The sequence below is a fragment of the Zootoca vivipara genome, chromosome 1 (genome assembly GCF_965207765.1).
Source record: "Zootoca vivipara chromosome 1, rZooViv2.hap1.1, whole genome shotgun sequence".
Classification (NCBI taxonomy): domain Eukaryota; kingdom Metazoa; phylum Chordata; class Lepidosauria; order Squamata; family Lacertidae; genus Zootoca; species Zootoca vivipara.
Window position 1 is genome coordinate 60,150,883 of NC_142582.1, and position 17,140 is coordinate 60,168,022.

At 43.0% G+C, this 17,140-nt stretch overlaps 1 long non-coding RNA gene across 1 annotated transcript; it reads left to right on the plus strand.

Moving 5' to 3' along the window:
- The first annotated feature begins 8,152 nt into the window (after positions 1–8,152).
- Positions 8,153–14,632, plus strand: LOC148687596 (uncharacterized). Its single transcript, XR_015948958.1, has 3 exons — positions 8,153–8,307; positions 8,780–8,882; positions 14,366–14,632. It is a non-coding gene; the product is annotated as an uncharacterized LOC148687596 (long non-coding RNA).
- The last annotated feature ends 2,508 nt before the right edge of the window (positions 14,633–17,140 follow it).

A 17,140-nucleotide genomic window follows, 5' to 3' on the forward strand; every position in this document is an offset into this window, starting at 1 on the left:
CCTGCATGGCATAGCTCATAGCTTCTCCGAGTTATTCAAGCCCCTTCGCCACGACAAGGCATTGATCCATGAAGGGGAGGACATTCTATACAAGATCTCAAAGCAGCTGTTTTATTACAGAAGAATTTCAGAAACAGACAAGAAAGAGAAATTGCTGAATTGGGACTCATTACCAAGCTTAAAACCACGGAGCCACCTGGGATGAACAGAGACATCGGATTCTTATCTCATTATGCATGATATAGCTTTCTTTTGTGCCTCAGCCCTTGCTCCCCCCCCCAGGACCAATTGCAGTCATCAGCAGTCGTTAACAGCACAGCCATCAACATGTTCACCACTCCTATCAGCCCATCACCCATTCCCACCCCCCACCTTCTGAATATACATAAGGGTCTGGTTGATTCTGTTTCAGTGTATCTGACGAAGTGTGCATGCACACGAAAGCTCATACCAAAATAAAAACTTAGTTGGTCTTTAAGGTGCTACTGAAGGAATTTTTTTTTATTTTCCTGTGAGATAGGTTAGGCTGAGAGGCTGTGACTGGCCCAAGGTCACCCAGTGAGTTTTCTGGCTGAGCAGGAATTCAAACGTTGGTCTCCCAGGTCCTAGTCTAACGCTCTAACAACTAATTGCACCTTACTAGTTTTCTTTGTGCATCTCATTTTTTGCTGTTTATTTCCATGACACTTTCCAAACTTCAGGAAGTCTGATTCTTTTCCAAAGTAGATTTGTGGTGCTAGGTGAGGGCAACAGAACCCTTTAATGCAGTTTAACTGGGCAAACAGAAAGTTCCTGTATGTGCAAGAATACCTCCTGTGAAATAGTGACCATCTGGAGACATCCTCCCTGAATTCATTAAGAGGCAGTCAGTGAGGATTTCCCATCAAACACAATAACATAACACAAATTAAAAAGGGACAGAAGTTAAGTGCCATGGGGGAAAAGTTTCAGAAAAGTCTGGGGAGCTGTCTAAGACTAACCTAGAAGTTATAATATAAAGGATGATGGATGGGGAAGTTTGCATCAAAACAAAACAAAAAATCAAGCAGGCAGTGTGTACCTGTGTGTCCTTAGTTGTTTTATTGTACTGTAGTGTCAGTAACCCATTTTAACAGAGGAACACATGTGGTCCCATTGATTGATAACTGTCATTGGGCGTGGAAGGTCGCAGCTCAGCCCCACCACTGTTGACTCAATGTGTGACCCTGGCCAAACCACCCATTCAATCTTTGTTTCCATTTCTGTAAAATGAGCAGGTCAGAGACTGAATGAGGGGAACGTAGCCTCATCCTACCCCTTTTCTGGCAGTTCAGTTTCAGTTTATTTGTTGGAAGAAAGGAGAGTCCTTCAGGGAGACATTGGAACTGTCTTTGCAGATCACCACCTTGTAGCTTCATTTTCCATGGCCACCCTCACAATGTGACTATTGGTGACATACTATGTGGGGCTTTTGTGAGGGACAATACACCTCACACATCGAAAGTATTATGAAAGATATGCGGCAGTCTTTGAGACTGTTGTTAGCTGAGAAATAGAAGCAAAAGTAAGTACCATTGACTTCCGTAGCTTTCAACAGGAGAAACTGAAACACGTGTTTAACATTCCCATACTGGGGTTCAGAGTCACTTAACAGCAACTGAATCATGTCCATAGTCTTCCGGTTCTGTAATGAAGAGCTGTGTCTTTAACATCATTAAAATAAATAAGCAAATAAATTGAATGTCACATCCTTCCCACAAGCATTCTACAGCAGGAGGTTTTCCCCAGGGGATGCAAATTTTTGCTGCAATTGTCTTTTACAAGGGACGGGGTGTGCAGCCTGGGGGTGAGGATCATAGCAGGCAGCAGGAACTATTAGCTGCAGGCTGCATCTGCCTATCCTAGTCTTAATGCTGGACCTTATTGGTACATAACCAATGATAACCATCAACACCCACAAGGCGTGTGTATAACTTCATGAATCTACTTTTGCTATATTAATCAGAAAACAACATAAGAAGTAACTGCTTAGGAAACTGGGAAAATATATTAGTTACAGGTAGGTAGCCGTGTTGGTCTGACGCAGTCAAAAAAATAAATAAAAAATCCTTCCAGTAGCACCTTAGAGACCAACTAAGTTTGTCATAGGTATGAGCTTTCATGTGCATGCACACTTCTTCAGATCTTTGAGAAAATATATGTCATGAAGTATAGAAGAAGCACAAGATCTACTAACATGAGATGTTATACTGGAATGTGAGGACCAAACAATTGGTTTTTAAAGTAAGGGGTGTGGGTGGGTGTGTTGATCTCCATTGGAACCACCATGGGGGTAAAGGGTTAAAGTCCCCCCCACCTCCACCACTTGCGCACCTGCTAGGGTCCAAGTCCACATCAAATAGTTGGCCTTGTGATCATTTCAATAAGGAATCATGGAGCCAGCATGCTATGTAGATTTGGCCATGTGACAACCTCATGAAACCAAATCAAAGTAAGGGCATCCTGTTCTTCAGCTAAGTAGGAGAGCATCTCTGACTCGTTTTACAATACACCCCCCTCCAAATATTGCTGAAAGAGGAGGCATGTTTTGCAGAGGGTAAAAGGTAAAGGGACCCCTGACCATTAGGTCCAGTCGTGACCGACTCTCGGGTTGCGCACTCATCTCGCATTATTGGCCGAGGGAGCCGGCGTATAGCTTCCAGGTCATGTGGCCAGCATGACAAAGCCACTTCTGGCAAACCAGAGCAGCACATGGAAACGTCGTTTACCTTCCCCGCTGTACTGGTTCCTATTCATCTACTTGCATTTTGACATGCTTTCGAACTGCTAGGTTGGCAGGAGCTGGGACCAAGCAACGGGAGCTCACCCCGTCACAGGGATTCGAACCGCCGACCTTCTGATCAGCAAGCCCTAGGCTCAGTGGTTTAACCACAGCGCCACCTGGGTCCCTTATACTAGATATTAGTGAGTCCTAAAAAGATTCCATCAGAGCATTTACTACTTAACACTCCTATCAGCAGCAAACCAACTGACAAAACTGACTGTCACATAGAGGCAGTTAGTCCTCTCTCAGAATGTTGGATTTGACTGACATATCCCACAGATGAGAGCCAGGAAACTGATACTCAATCCAGATAAGACTGAGGCACTGTTGGTGGGTGGTTCCCTAGACCGGATGGGTGGGAGATCACCTGCTCTTGATGGGGTTACACTTCCTCTGAAGGAGCAGGTTTGTAGCTTGGGGGTACTCCTGGATCCTTTGCTGTCACTCGAGGCTCAGGTGGCCTCAGTGGCCGGAGTGCCTTCCATCAGCCTCGGCTGGTGGCCCAGCAATCTGGACAGGGATAGCCTAATTATTGTTGTCTATGCTCTGGTAACCTCAAGGTTAGATTAGTGCAATTAGTAGGGCTGCCTCTAAAGGTGGTTTGGAAACTTCAGCTTGTGTGGAATTCAGCGATCAGGTTGCTCACCGGAGCAAGGTGGTCTGAGTATATTACACCAATCCTGGTCAGACAGCACTGGCTACCAATTATTTCCAGGCCCAATTCAAAGTGCTGGTTTTGACCTATAAAGCCTTAAACGGCTCAGGACTGTTATACCTCAAGGACCACCTCTTTCTATATGAACCTACCCAGACTCTGAGATCATCTTCTGAGGCCCTTCTTTGTGTGCCTCATCCTTGAGAGGTCCAGAGTGTGGCAACACAAGAATGGGCCTTCTCTTCAGTGGCTCCCCATCTGTGGAATGTTCTTTCCAGGGAAGTTCGCCTGGAACCTTCATTATACACCTTTTGGCGCAAGGCAAAAACGTTGCTATTTAACTACTAGGCCTTTGGTTGATTTGATTGACATCCTATGCCCTTTTAAAATGTGGTGGGTGGTTTTTTTTGGCGGGGGAGGATTATTGGGTTGTTGTTGTTTTTATTTTGATTATGTATTTTGTGGTTTTATATTTTGATTTTATTCTGTGAACCGCCCTGAGACCTCCGGGTATTGGGTGGTATATAAATTCTAATAATGGGGAGGAGGAGGAAGAGGAGAGTCTGCCCACCCCCAATTTGTAACAGTATAAAGAGCACTTTTCTTTGTTGTGGGGTGGAATGTTACGCTTCTATGGTTGATTCTTAGGAAAGTTAGAAACTTTTAGGATAGGTTTGTGTGAAAAGGTGCCTTTCCTAGCCACTACCAATGCAATGCAGAATATTATGTGCCAATAGCCGATCATGAGAGGTTTATCTCATGTTAATATTGACAGAAAGGGCTGGTTTGAGTTGTTCGCTGGTTTGAGTTGTTCGCGGTTCCTATTTATCTACTTGCATTTTGACGTGCTTTCGAACTGCTAGGTTGGCAGGAGTTTTGCAGAGGGAGAACATTGCAAATGTGGGGCCCGATATTTCAGCTCAGTTCTGGAGTTAAGCTTGTGTTTAAATCTCTCCCACTGACGTTGGTGGGGCATAAAAGCACTGAAAATTGACAAGGAAAAGACCTTGTAGGCTTTGCCTCAGACGCTTTGAACCCAAGCATCTAGTTGTGCAAACTAGCTGACATTAGACATTAGGGTCCTACTGGTTTCAACAAAGACAAGGGTTTGGATCTCCTAATTTTCTAAACTATATCCTCTTGGTGAACATTGCTAATGTATAGCGAAGCAAATGACTCATCAGTGTAATGAACTATGAACATACGCATTGCTATTTTTTGGTAACTGAGTATGTTAATAGAGCAACTCTATAAAGGGCACCTGATGGAAAAGCAAAATATCCTGATATGAAGCTTTAGAAAACTGAATCCGACAAACAGAGGGGCCTCACCCAGTAGCAAGGTGAGCAAATACAGGGCAATTTATCTTCAAGTGCATTAAGAATCTTTTGCAGCAAACGTTTGCTGAAGGCCAGATCACTGCACAAAGCAGTATAGCGAGAAGCCAGGAGCGATTAGAAAGTGGGAAGCTCACAGCCTCACCCAGAATACTCACCTCTTAATCACATTATCAGCAAATGAGGGCTTTTCCTCATTGTTAGAGACCGTGGAATCACAGGGTTTTAGCTTCTCTGTAAGGTCAAAGAATGAGTCACTCTGCTAACACAATGCAGAGAATAAATTTCATTGCTGCACACAATGGGGGACAACAATGTAGACCGTGGATTCTATATTCTCAGGGTGATGCCATTTTCTAGCCAATGTTCTGGGAAATGGATGGTGTGCTTTGCTGGGCCGTCCAACCGCCTCAAGAGTTGTCTGGTTGTACAATAAAGGCATTGCCACATATATCTATTTAATTTATTTATATAGAAAGATTGATGAAGCAATCCCAAACCTCTCACAAGGGTGTACATAATTAAATTGTAAATGAAACACAGCTAAAACCCACAAAACTATAAAAAACAAATATACATTAAATAATTATCAATAAAACACAGATAAAATCAGTATTGCAATTATTTCTAAACACACACTAAGGTAGGTAACTACATTATTTGATTGGTTAGGCTTGCTGAATTGTTTTTTTTAATCAGCAATATTTTAAAAAATATTGAGGGTGCCTGCCTAATGTCAATAGCAGTAAGTGTTTCACAATTGGTCTAAACCACTGAGCCTCTTGGGCTTGCTGATCAGAAGGTTGGTGGTTCGAATTCCCGCGATGGGGTGAGCTCCTGTTGCTCGGTTCCTGCTTCTGCCAACCTAGCAGTTCACGTCAAAGCATTTACGTGTGCTGCTCTGGTTCACCAGAAGCGGCTTAGTCATGCTGGCCACATGACCCGGAAGCTGTCTGCAGACAAACGCCGGCTCCCTCGGCCTATAGAGCGAGATAAGCGTGCAACCTCAGAGTTGTTCACGACTGGACTTAACTGTCAGGGGTCCTTTACCTTTTTTAAGAGTGAAATTAAAGTGTGGAGCATCTCCCAATTTTGGGATGCAAAATGATTTTCCTTACTACTGAAACTCTGAGCAATCTTCTTTTTTAAAAAAACTAAAATTGATTAAAACTTGGTGTGACATAGTTGTTTGGTGGGGGTAGGCGTGGATCTGGCCCATTGGGTGTCAAGTTGCCATTTCTAATCTGGACCATATTCTTTAATATGTTCACCAGGCTCCACATGACCACATGAGATTGTGAGGAGGCCTTGGCTCCAGCACCATCTCCATATGAAAGCTACTGGCACACCAGTTGCAATTCAAGTGATCATGGCAACCTTTCAGCAACTGCCAGGATCCTTGCAACACCTTTGTGTCCACTCTTCATATGGAGACATTGGTTCAAATGTGCAGTGCCTGCTCCAAGCAGTCTCAGACAGGTTGCAAATCCATTAGCAGGAGTGCAATCTTAAATTTCACCCTCTGTTTCCCCTGAGAATAGAGTTTCATCTTCAGATGGTGCATAATCCTCTTCCTTCAGTTTAGGATCTCACTGCTAAATAGCTGTACAGTGGTACTTCGGGTTACAGACACTTCAGGTTACAGACCCAGAAGTAGTACCTCAGGTTAAGAACTTTACTTCAGGATGAGAACAGAAATTGTGCGGCAGTAGCGGGAGGCTCCATTAGCTAAAGTGGTACATCAGGTTAAGAACAGTTTTAGGTTAAGAATGGACCTCCAGAACGAATTAAGTTCTTAACCAGAGGTACCACTGTATCTGCTATTTTCCATGTTACACAAGAGGGACATACAGAAAAATGTCTGCCCCTAGCCAGTGAGTGAAGGACACAGATATATGTTAGAAAGCTTCAAGTCAGACAAAACTTCTCTTTTATGATCAAAGTACTTCTTCTGAACTTTTAAAAAAAGAGGGCAGATTGTACCTACGGTACTTTTTTAAAAAATGAACCTTTGGCCCTCCAGATATTTTTTAGACTACAATTCCCATCAGGTCCAGCCATCATGGCCAATAGGCGTGATGGGAATTGCAGTGTAGCAACATCTGGAAAGCCTGATGTTCCCCAGCCCTGGTCTAACAATCATTAAAGTAGCTTTGCCTTTAAAGTGAAGCAGATTTAATCTTAGTTACCTTCCTGGGATTCTGCCTTGGAATTCTCTGTTGTTGTTCAGACCAGAACTCCTTGCAGGGAATCTATAATGAACAACTAGTGTATAATAAGCAAACAAAGTAAATATTTTAGTCAGGGGTAGTACTAAACTGGTTGACCTCTTTTCTATGTATAACTATGAACATGATATATTTTATATCACTCCCCAAAAGGTTGGGTTGTGAAAATGGATAAGTATCTGCATTTAGAAGGGAACAGGGTTATTAGTAGTTCATGAGTTCCCCCTTCCTGCCTCACAGCCGAAAATTAGAACTAATTAAACCTCTTTGGTTAATAAAATGCTCTGCAATGATTCTTATTTAAAGTGAAGAGAATTCAGATAACTTTTTAAGAATCTTGAAGGTCCTGTTTTATCATTGCATCAAATGTTTGCTCACCATTTTCTAGACTGAAAACAGGAATTTCTAGAACCAGGCCCTTGAGGCAATCAAAAAAGTTCAAAAGATAAATTTCAGCATGAGAGAATTACCTGGATAGGTTCCAGCCATGGGGCTGATGATGATGATGATGATGATGATGATTAGCAAAACACATTAGCAAATATTTAAACATCTGGGTCTCTGCCCAGCACCAGAAATACTTCAGATCATAAACAACTGTCTGTTAGATAAAAGGCCAGAGTGAAGAGTTAAGTCATGTGAGCTAGAAGGTGGAAGTGAAGCTGCAGGCCTGGAAAGGCAGAGAGAGAGAGAGAGAGCCATGCCTGATTTCTGCTGAAATCCAATGCTGTGGCTATGGGAGATGTCTTGGGCTATGAACCTGTCCATCACAGGCTCAGGTTGTATATATGTGTAAATAGGCCATCGCTAAAGACACCACAGTCTCTGCTGTGCCTCATCCCAAAGGAAACACAAACCCAGGAACACCTGGAATCTCACACCGCTCAGAGACTGGGGTAGCGCACAACAATACATTATCACCAAGTTTCCTTACAATGAGTTGCAATCCATTGCCAGGTCCCAGTCTTCTAAAACTTCAGTGTTCAGTACATAACGTGCTGCCTAACTACATATAAAATTACAACCTACAAACATGACAAATAGCAATTGTGAAACATGATCTCTTAGAATAGAAAGTAGGTGTAAAAACTAGATGCATTTAAAAACAAAGCCACCCGGTGCAGCTCTCCGTTGCAAGGGGAAAGTCTTTTTGTACTCCACTAAGAAAGAACATTGTACAAAAAAATGCTCATTTGAAATGCATTTGGGCCTCTGATGTTCTGTTATCAGCCAGATAGGACAAGGTCTGCAGGAGGACTGATACTTCCAGTACTATTTACTCAGGTTTGTAAGAAAATAATTTCCTCTGTATGTGTCAGTTGGCACTTTGATGACATTTAACTGGCCGCTATCAAACGAGAAGGAGCATTTCCAAAAATGGCAGCAGTATAGAATTTGTGCTAATGTAGCAGCTTTGAGTTCCAGGGGAGTGGACACTTCTCAAAAAAACCATTTTGTTGGTAGCTGTTCATTATTTTTATTTAACAATCTAATATTTGTTCATTTATAAATTCCCCTCTTATATTTCATTCATACATTTTTCCATTTTCATGTTTCACTCATTGCTTGCATACTTTTATCATTTCTGGCCTTTGATTTAAATAAATCTTTCCAATTTGTTTTATTTTTCGTCTGTCTCTGATTCATTTCTGATTACCACTGCTAGTTCACTGGAGCAAGCTTACTGGAGAAAAATGGGAGAATCTACTTTTAAATTATTTCTATAAGCACATTTATTTATTTTTGCACACCCCAGCTAGTGAATGGGCATGATGTGTATCTGAACGAACATTCTGTTGAAAGAAAAGGATGGCACCTGAAGAAGCGCATCTGAGATGTGCATCAAATAGAATTTAATGGTGAGTTTCCATATTTTTATGTGTATTCAATTGCACATTCCGATGTTCATCTGATTTACTACTGCACATACCTGCCAAGTCTCCCACTGAAAAATGCGGGATCAGCAGCGGTGCGGCACCGGATGTTGCGTAGAAGCAACTTCCGGGGCTGCTTTGACCATGTGTGGGCACCGGAAATAGGGCAGAGCGGCACCAGAAGTCACTTCTATGCGTGCCCTGCAGCCATCTTGATGGTGGCCACATGGCGGCAGTCATCTTGGTGACCGCCACCGCCATGCGGCAGGTAGGAAATCCGGGGGATTTCCGGGATTTTTCTCCATTCAGGAGAACAGTGGGAAACGGATTAAAATCCGGGGGTTTCCCCGCAAAAAAATGGGATACTTGGCAGCTAAGCTACTGCAGTTCCTAAAATAAATGTTAACCAAGACACACTGTGGCATTTCCAGGAAAAAATAATGATGGAAATGAAGGGACAGTTTGTATACATTCCTAGGCAGCACCATTTGTTTGTTGGTTGGTTTTGTACTAGCAGCCCACCTTTCACCAAATGGTCCAAGGGTGGCATACCAAAACATCATAAGAAAAATAAGTGCAATGTACAATTACAATCATAAAATTAAACCACAAAACCTACCAATTTCAGAATAATGAAACAGGAGCATAGATCTCCAGGGCAGAGCAAAGCAGAATAAATCACAGATATCCACTCAGCCGAGGGCAAAGAGGTGCCCCTTGCCAAGGATCCAAGCATTCACTCAGCTCAGTGTGCCATTTATTTGCACCCAACATTTTGTGCTCCATTATTCAGTGATGAGGTGCTGCTAGTTTTACTGATGTGACGGAAATCCATGCTAAAATGCATGACAATGCAATCTATGAAACATGACCGGAAAAGAAAAAAATGAAAGAGAGGCGCTGAAGTCTGAAGTAAATCTGGTCATAAGAACCCAAGCTGTTAGAGAGGCACCAGAAAAATGAAATCAAAGACAAACTTGCACAGGTAGCTGTGTATTTTATTTGGGAACTTCTCCATTCACCTTTCAATATATAGTGCAAACATTTTCTCTCCACTGAACAATCAGATGACCACTTCCTTATACATCACACTGAAACACCAGCCCACTCAGTTCACATACACATTTTCCAATCTACTGTATGTATGAAATTCAGTCCTGCAGCTGGAGCCTACCTCTTTTCCTAATGTATTATTATTATTATTATTATTATTATTATTATTATTATTATTATTATTATTCTACTAGCCTGGCTTCATTTCCTTTGTTTAAATCTACCAGTCATCTTTAGAATCCTTGCAAGTCACGTATGTCAATCACATTTCTCTGAACATGCGGGTATTAGTTTATGTATTTTTGTTGAACAATGATAGGTTGTTTTATCTTTTATAATCTTTACGCTGTTGTTTCTCCCTTTTCTAATTAAAGAAGAAGTCCCATGTTCAGGTCATAGAAAAGCAAGTACAGTAATATGGGCAACAGTATTGCACTTCAGTCAGTGACCCCATGTTGGGTCCATCAATCTCAGTTTAGGCTGGGCATTTTTACCTCATGCCAGCCTATTTCTAAAGCTGCCTGTATTTAATTTACTGCTCCTCTCTCAGTTAAAGGGTTATTGTGTTGGCTTCAGTCACTGAAATATCAGTGGACTGGACTTTTCATGAAGAAAAATGGTTGTTCATGACAGGTTATGAGGTTTGCTTGATTCATTGATCTGGATCACGTCCACATCTATGTTCACGGTGGTGTTTCCCCTGGAAATTATGGAGAGATGTTACAAGCAGATGACTGAATAAAAATATCACATGCAATTCCTTCCTGAATAAGCACCTCAGAATGCAAATTTAGCAGAGTAAGTAAATATTTTGTGGGGCACATGCACAAAACAGGGCTGGCTTTAACATTAGGCTGAGGGAGACGACTGGCTCAGGAAGCAGATGCTGGAGAATGGGTAGCACTGGCAGGATGTTAGAGGACAGAGTTCCATGTGTCATGTGACCCAGTCCAACCCCAACCCCCCGGCTAGCCTACTGTCAGGTAAGTACTACTGCCCCACCCTGCCTCCACTGCATCTGGAGAGGCAGGGTGGGGCAGTATCACCAGTATTGCTATGTGATACAGTGGTACCTCAGGTTACAAACGCTTCAGGTTACAGACGCTTCAGGTTACAGACTCCGCTAACCCAGAAATAGTACCTCAGGTTAAGAACTTTGCTTCAGGATGAGAACAGAAATTGTGCTCCGGCGGTGCGGCAGCAGCTGGAGGCCCCATTAGCTAAAGTGGTACCTCAGGTTAAGAACAGTTTCAGGTTAAGAACAGACCTCCAGAATGAATTAAGTTCTTAACCAGAGGTACCACTGTACTGGGGGAAGGAGATAGGTATTGGCAAGGTCAGCATGGTGCAAATGCACTGGCAGATAACCAGCTTATTAAGAGACTAGTTCCATAGTGATGGATTGGAGCCTTAAATGTTTAGGTTTAGGTTTTAGCAATAATTTAAAAAGCCAAATAAACTTTCTGAGCACCATTTCCTGGAAAAGGTGAGCATGGTGAATTAAATGGCAAGTCTGAACTCAGAATAGCATTGTGAAAAACATAGGAGTTTTTACGGGATTCTTTTCTCTGCGTCATTGGTCATTCATTTAACAATAAGTCAAGAGGAGATCCAGTGATCTGATATGTTCTGGGTTGCAGTTGTAAATGCAATTATTAAATCAGGCCAACCAGTATCAAAAAAAATTGATCTTGATATAGAGCAGGTAGAACAGCCTCTTCATGAGCTGTGAGAGATAGAAGAAAACTTGGGAGTTTTGAATGATAATCTGACTGGCATCCCTCTGTCTTGGTAGACAATGGAGGGGTGCATCTTTGAAGATGAAGTCAGACCATTGGAGAGTTACAGAGCCTGCTGTGGCTGTAGAGACATGTGTTGTTGTTTGGACAGATTAAAGTGCCCAGTTGTGCTGCTGCAGATACACCATAGGTTTACTCCTTAGCCTCTTCTCCTCCTGAAGATGCCCCACAAGGTATGGATTGTTCCTCAGGGTTTACTTCCAAAGCCTTTCTCACAAATGAGTATAGCTGCAATGCAGCAGAGGTTTAGGATCAGAGTTTTCCTTCTCCTTGATGGGATACCTTCCCAGGTTGATGAGCCCCATCTGCCCCTCATTTCCCTCTACAGCACATGCAGAAACTGCCTTCTTGAAGATACACACACAAATGTGTGCCTCTTCAAAGGAAAACACACACATAAAAACAACTGTACAAAAAAATACAACACCTAAAACCAGTATAAGAAGATGGCAGCAATACTACAGAAAAATTGAAATCAAGTTTCAAAGACAGAGATTGTACTATATACGCTTTTCTTATGGTAGTTGCTGAAATAGCATCATGGGTGCTTTGAACTGTTTGCTAGTACCCTTCTTGCGGTGCCTTTGCACTTGTGCTGGGTTGTTGAATTGTTGTGTTGCCCTCTAAATCTTGTGTTTACATTAGCAATCTGTGTTGCAAATGATTAAAGCCAACAATTTGCATGCCTCTCTTGAACTTCCTGCTCGAACTTCTGGGCAATTCATGATTAACTTCTTGATGGGGGGCGGGGGCGGGAGAGGTCTCTGCTGCTGCAATGGTGCAATTGATGAATTCCTCACTAATTCTGCTACTTTTCTTCATAATGTTTGGTCACATTTGACTTTTTTTTAAAAAGATTTGCAACTCCACCCATCTTAAAAGCTCTCTGCAGGGAATAATAAATTAAAACAATTATCCAAATGTTGTTAAATGCCAATCAAAACACACAACAGTGTCAGGATGCTGTCAGCAGCTCCTGACTGGTTGCCCAGGAAAGTATAAAGACAAGGAAAAGTTAATTACAGTCCATTTTTATTTTTTAAAATAAATTTTATTAATTCAGCATAATTATTGCAAAATCAAAACAAAGTATTACAATTACGTACATATATACAAAGTTCTCGCTAATGTTGTTAATAAAAAAGAAAAGTATATAAGAAAGAAAAAAGAAAAGGAAGAAAGAATAAGTATAAGAAAAGGAAAGAAAGGTTAGAAAAAGAAGAAAAGAAGAAAATAGGAATAATTTCTTCCAAATTTATTCTACATATATTTTAATAAGTAAATACTGTAATAATAAAATTTCATTGATTTTATCAATTTTGTTATAATCATCATCTTCTCTTCTATGGGTGCTGCTAAGTGCCCTCTGTCTTTGAACTCTTTGTTCTCCTACTTTTAAGGTTCCCCAGTTTCTGGGAGATGGTGGGCTTGGAATACTTTCTAGTGACAACCAAGGGCAGAGGAAGGGGGGTGGGGGCGGGTCGCCCCAGATGTCTTTGCTGAGGGAGGGTGACATTTGGCGCGCCGCCTGCCCGCAACTCCCAATCCTACCCTGAGCTGTCGGGGGAAGGGGGGAGCTGTGCTGCTTTGCCGACAGCATTCCCCCCTTCCCCCTTTCGTTTTGACAGCTGTGGAAGCTTGGGAGTTGCGGGTGGGTGGCATGCCAAATGTCCACCATTGGCAGCTTGCTCCACCCCCGTGGGTGGCTCACTCCACCCCCAGCTGCAGGGCTCATGCGCCACTCTGTACACCTGAGCAGCTATCCTGTGCCTGGGAAGGCACCCTCTGCCCCCTCGGAAGCGTGCCCACCCTGGGCGACGTGGGCATATGCTCTGCTGCTGGTGATGTGTCAGCCAGCTGCTGCTCCAGCTCTGCCTGCTCCTCCTGTCCCATTATTTCCCAACTTTTCCCCTCATCTGCCTCTGAGCTGTGATCTGCCGCAAACCACTGTTGTAAATTTATACTGTCTTCCTCTTCCTCTTCCTCTTCCTCCTCCTTGAAAGGGTCAGGATGGAGAGGTGGTCTCCACCATTCCTCCTCCTCTGCCCAGACCCTGACACACACAAATTGCAGAGTGTACACTAACATGATCTCCATGTTATATGTCAGAAGAAGAAAAGTAAAACATAAAATGTTTGCCTTTTTCCTTTGATGTAAAATATTGAACTTAATATTCAAAAAATCTGGAGATGTTTAGATTAGAAGTCTTCCCTGCAAACAAATTTAAAGGTTCTCACCAACATCTGGGATGCAAAATGTGATGTTCATTTGTTAGGTGCCTGAATGAAAATAGATTTTTAGTTTAGAGGAGGGTTTTTATTGTTATTATAAAAAATGTTGTTTTTTAATGGCCACTTACTGTCCCTATGTGAATCTCTCCTGGGTGTTGTTTCTCATTGGGAGCTCTTTGTTGCCTTTGTGTTCCAGTTATTTAGTATAGAAGAAATCCTCCTTTCAAAGAGATTAGCACAACTGTGGAAGCATCAAATCTCTGACCAACAAGAAATAAGTGGTGAGACATTGCGCATCCCATGTCCAGTAGCACATGCTGGCCTCCCATCAGTTTGTGCTCATGGAAATAATTTGCATCACAGTAGCTTTGTTTCTATGTTGCAGAACATGGGATCATCTAGCTAGCTTCCTCTTCTGCCACAACACATAGAAATCCAGTTTACCAATGTGCCACAGAGTGCAGAGGCACTGGGCAGAGGAGACACGAACACTTGGAGAGCAAATACCTGTGGGTGACTTATGCAAGCAAGGTTTCATGTGCTACAATAAAAGAGAAGAAGAAGAAGAAGAAGAAGAAGAAGAAGAAGAAGAAGAAGAAGAAGAAGAAGAAGAAGAAGAAGAAGAAGAAGAAGAAGAAGAGGAGGAGGAGGAGGAGGTGGTGGTTGAGGAGGAGGAGGAGGAGGAGAGGAGTTTGGATTTGATATCCCACTACCCTAAGGAGTCTCAAAGCGGCTAACATTCTCCTTTCCCTTCACCCCCCACAACAAACACTGTGAGGTGAGTGGGGCTGAGAGACTTCAAAGAAGTGTGACTAGCCCAAGGTCACCCAGCAGCTGCATGTGGAAGAGCGGAGACATGAACCCGGTTCACCAGATTACGAGTCTACCGCTCTTCACCACTATACCACACTGGCTCTCCCACAGAGATGGAAGAAGTCCAATTGTATCTCATAGCTAGGAGCACAGGTCCGCCGCTTCCTGCTGCCATAAGCCCTGCCTGCCATGTGTGGCCCCATGGACCACAGGTTGGCAGTCCATGCATCAAAACATTGCATGCACATGACTCCTTGGCTGTAAAGCATCCAGTGGATTAAATTAAGCTCTCAAAGTGACTGAGTGAAACATGAGCTACTCTCTCCTGACTTGCCCAACTTATTCCCATTGAGGAAAGTTTCTTCTACATTCCTGTGCAAGGCTTGTTTTCAAATAGCACTTCCATGAAGTGTAGGCTTTTATACTTTATGGTTGTTTTGGAATGAAAATGCAGGACACAGCATAAGGAGATCCTTATCTTGACCTATTTCAGCACACTTAGCAGAACTTTCTTTTCACAGGCTGAACAGGCACAAAGTACTCTTTGATGCCAACTAGCACAAGCATTGTCTCAAATACCCAATATTTCATTAAGGACTGCTTTCACACCATGAAACCCAGATAGCAGCTTTCGTGCCTTGTTCTGAAGATACAACAAGAACGGAAAATAACTTGCCGTCCAGTAGCTCAAGTGGGCTGTGTGACAATAACCGTCTCTGTTCAGGCTCTCACTCGCTATTGAAGTTCAACCCACGCCATTATTGTTACATAATAGACTGCTCAGATCACTTGGGTTCTGTTCCAGATATTGCCAAGAGCGGATTGTGTATTTAAGATTTTTTTTAGGGTTTGCCCTTCCTAATCTCCTGTGTTCATACTTTGCAGTGTGAATCAGTGTGCTGGTTATACAAGAGCAGTGAATGCACTTAGCTCCGCTTATTTATTGATGCCTTTGCAGTGTGGGCTTTGACCAGGTTTCTCAAGAACCATGTTCTCATTAGCTATGTTTGCCTAGGTGGGAGCCAGCATAAATCACAACTTCTTTAAATACTGTGTTTCTGAAGCTCTAAGCAAAGATGCCGGCAACAGTTATCTAATTCTGAAGCACAGAGGGGGGATAGTGGTTTTGGCCACACTTTCATCACACTGCAGAAGCTGCCGGTGAGAATATTTGTCTACCAGCTTCTTTGCTGGAAAGGAAGCAATTGATAACTTCCTACAAGATTAATTCAAGTTAAAGGAGCTGCAGGCGGCCTGAAGAAGGTGTAACCGATATTCTTATTGAGAGGCCAGCCTGTCAATCCCTGCCCTACATCTCATTCCTAAATGTATTTATGTCTTTGACATGAAGTCACGTTCATCTGATCCATCTAAGTGCATCTTGGTCTTGGCCAAACACCAGAGATTGTGCACATATTACTCATTGGCCACACTTTAATACTTGTTATAAGTATTGAATCCCACCAATCTGGTTTGTATGTTCTTTTCTTTTCTTTCTTTCTTTTTTTTTAAAAGCCCAGTATCATTCCGCATTCCATATAGGCCTGCATTCCTTCTCTTAATCTTTCAGTATTTGCAAGTTCATTTTCCACAGCACAATGCTCAGCGCACCTTGAATCATGTAACTGGCAAGCCATATACCTAAGTGTGCCATCTTAGGACCACTTCCCATCAGGGCGACCCGCCTGGTGCCTTCGTTGTATATCTTTAGGAGCCGGGCAAAAACATTCCTCTTCTCCCAGGCATTTGGTTAACTTAACAAATGATGGCCTTTTAAACCAGTGAGGGTGTGGGGGGGAGGTATTGTTTTGTTTGTTATTATATTGTGTATTTTTGTGTTTTAATATTGTAAACTGCCCAGCACATGGATTTCCTTGCAAAGCTCAGGTTTCTCCACACGCATATACACACAGATTCCTGAGGAAATTTATACAGCGTCTGTTTTGAATGTAGAAGGTCTTGTTGCTCAATTCCTGGTATCTCCAGATAAGGTTGGAAGCAGTGGCAGAGCAAGTTGATCAGATGCCTGGGGCGGCATGCATGCCCTGTGCCCGGGGTGGGGCCAACCGCCCGCGGGGCAGGGCGAGCTGGGGCAGGACGCTCTGTGGGGCCTCCGAGGAGTCTGCCTGCCTCCTCCCACTCAGCTGTCCCACAGCTGAGGGAGAGATGGCGAGCGGACAGTTTGGGGCAGCGTGGAACCTGCACACTGAGTGCCACCTGGCATTTTGTCACCCCCCTCAGTGGTGACACCTAGGGCGAACAGCCCCCACCATACACCCCCTTCCTCTGCCCCTGGTTGGAAGAGACTCACTGTCTGAAGATCTGAAAAGCTGCTGCCAGTTAGTGT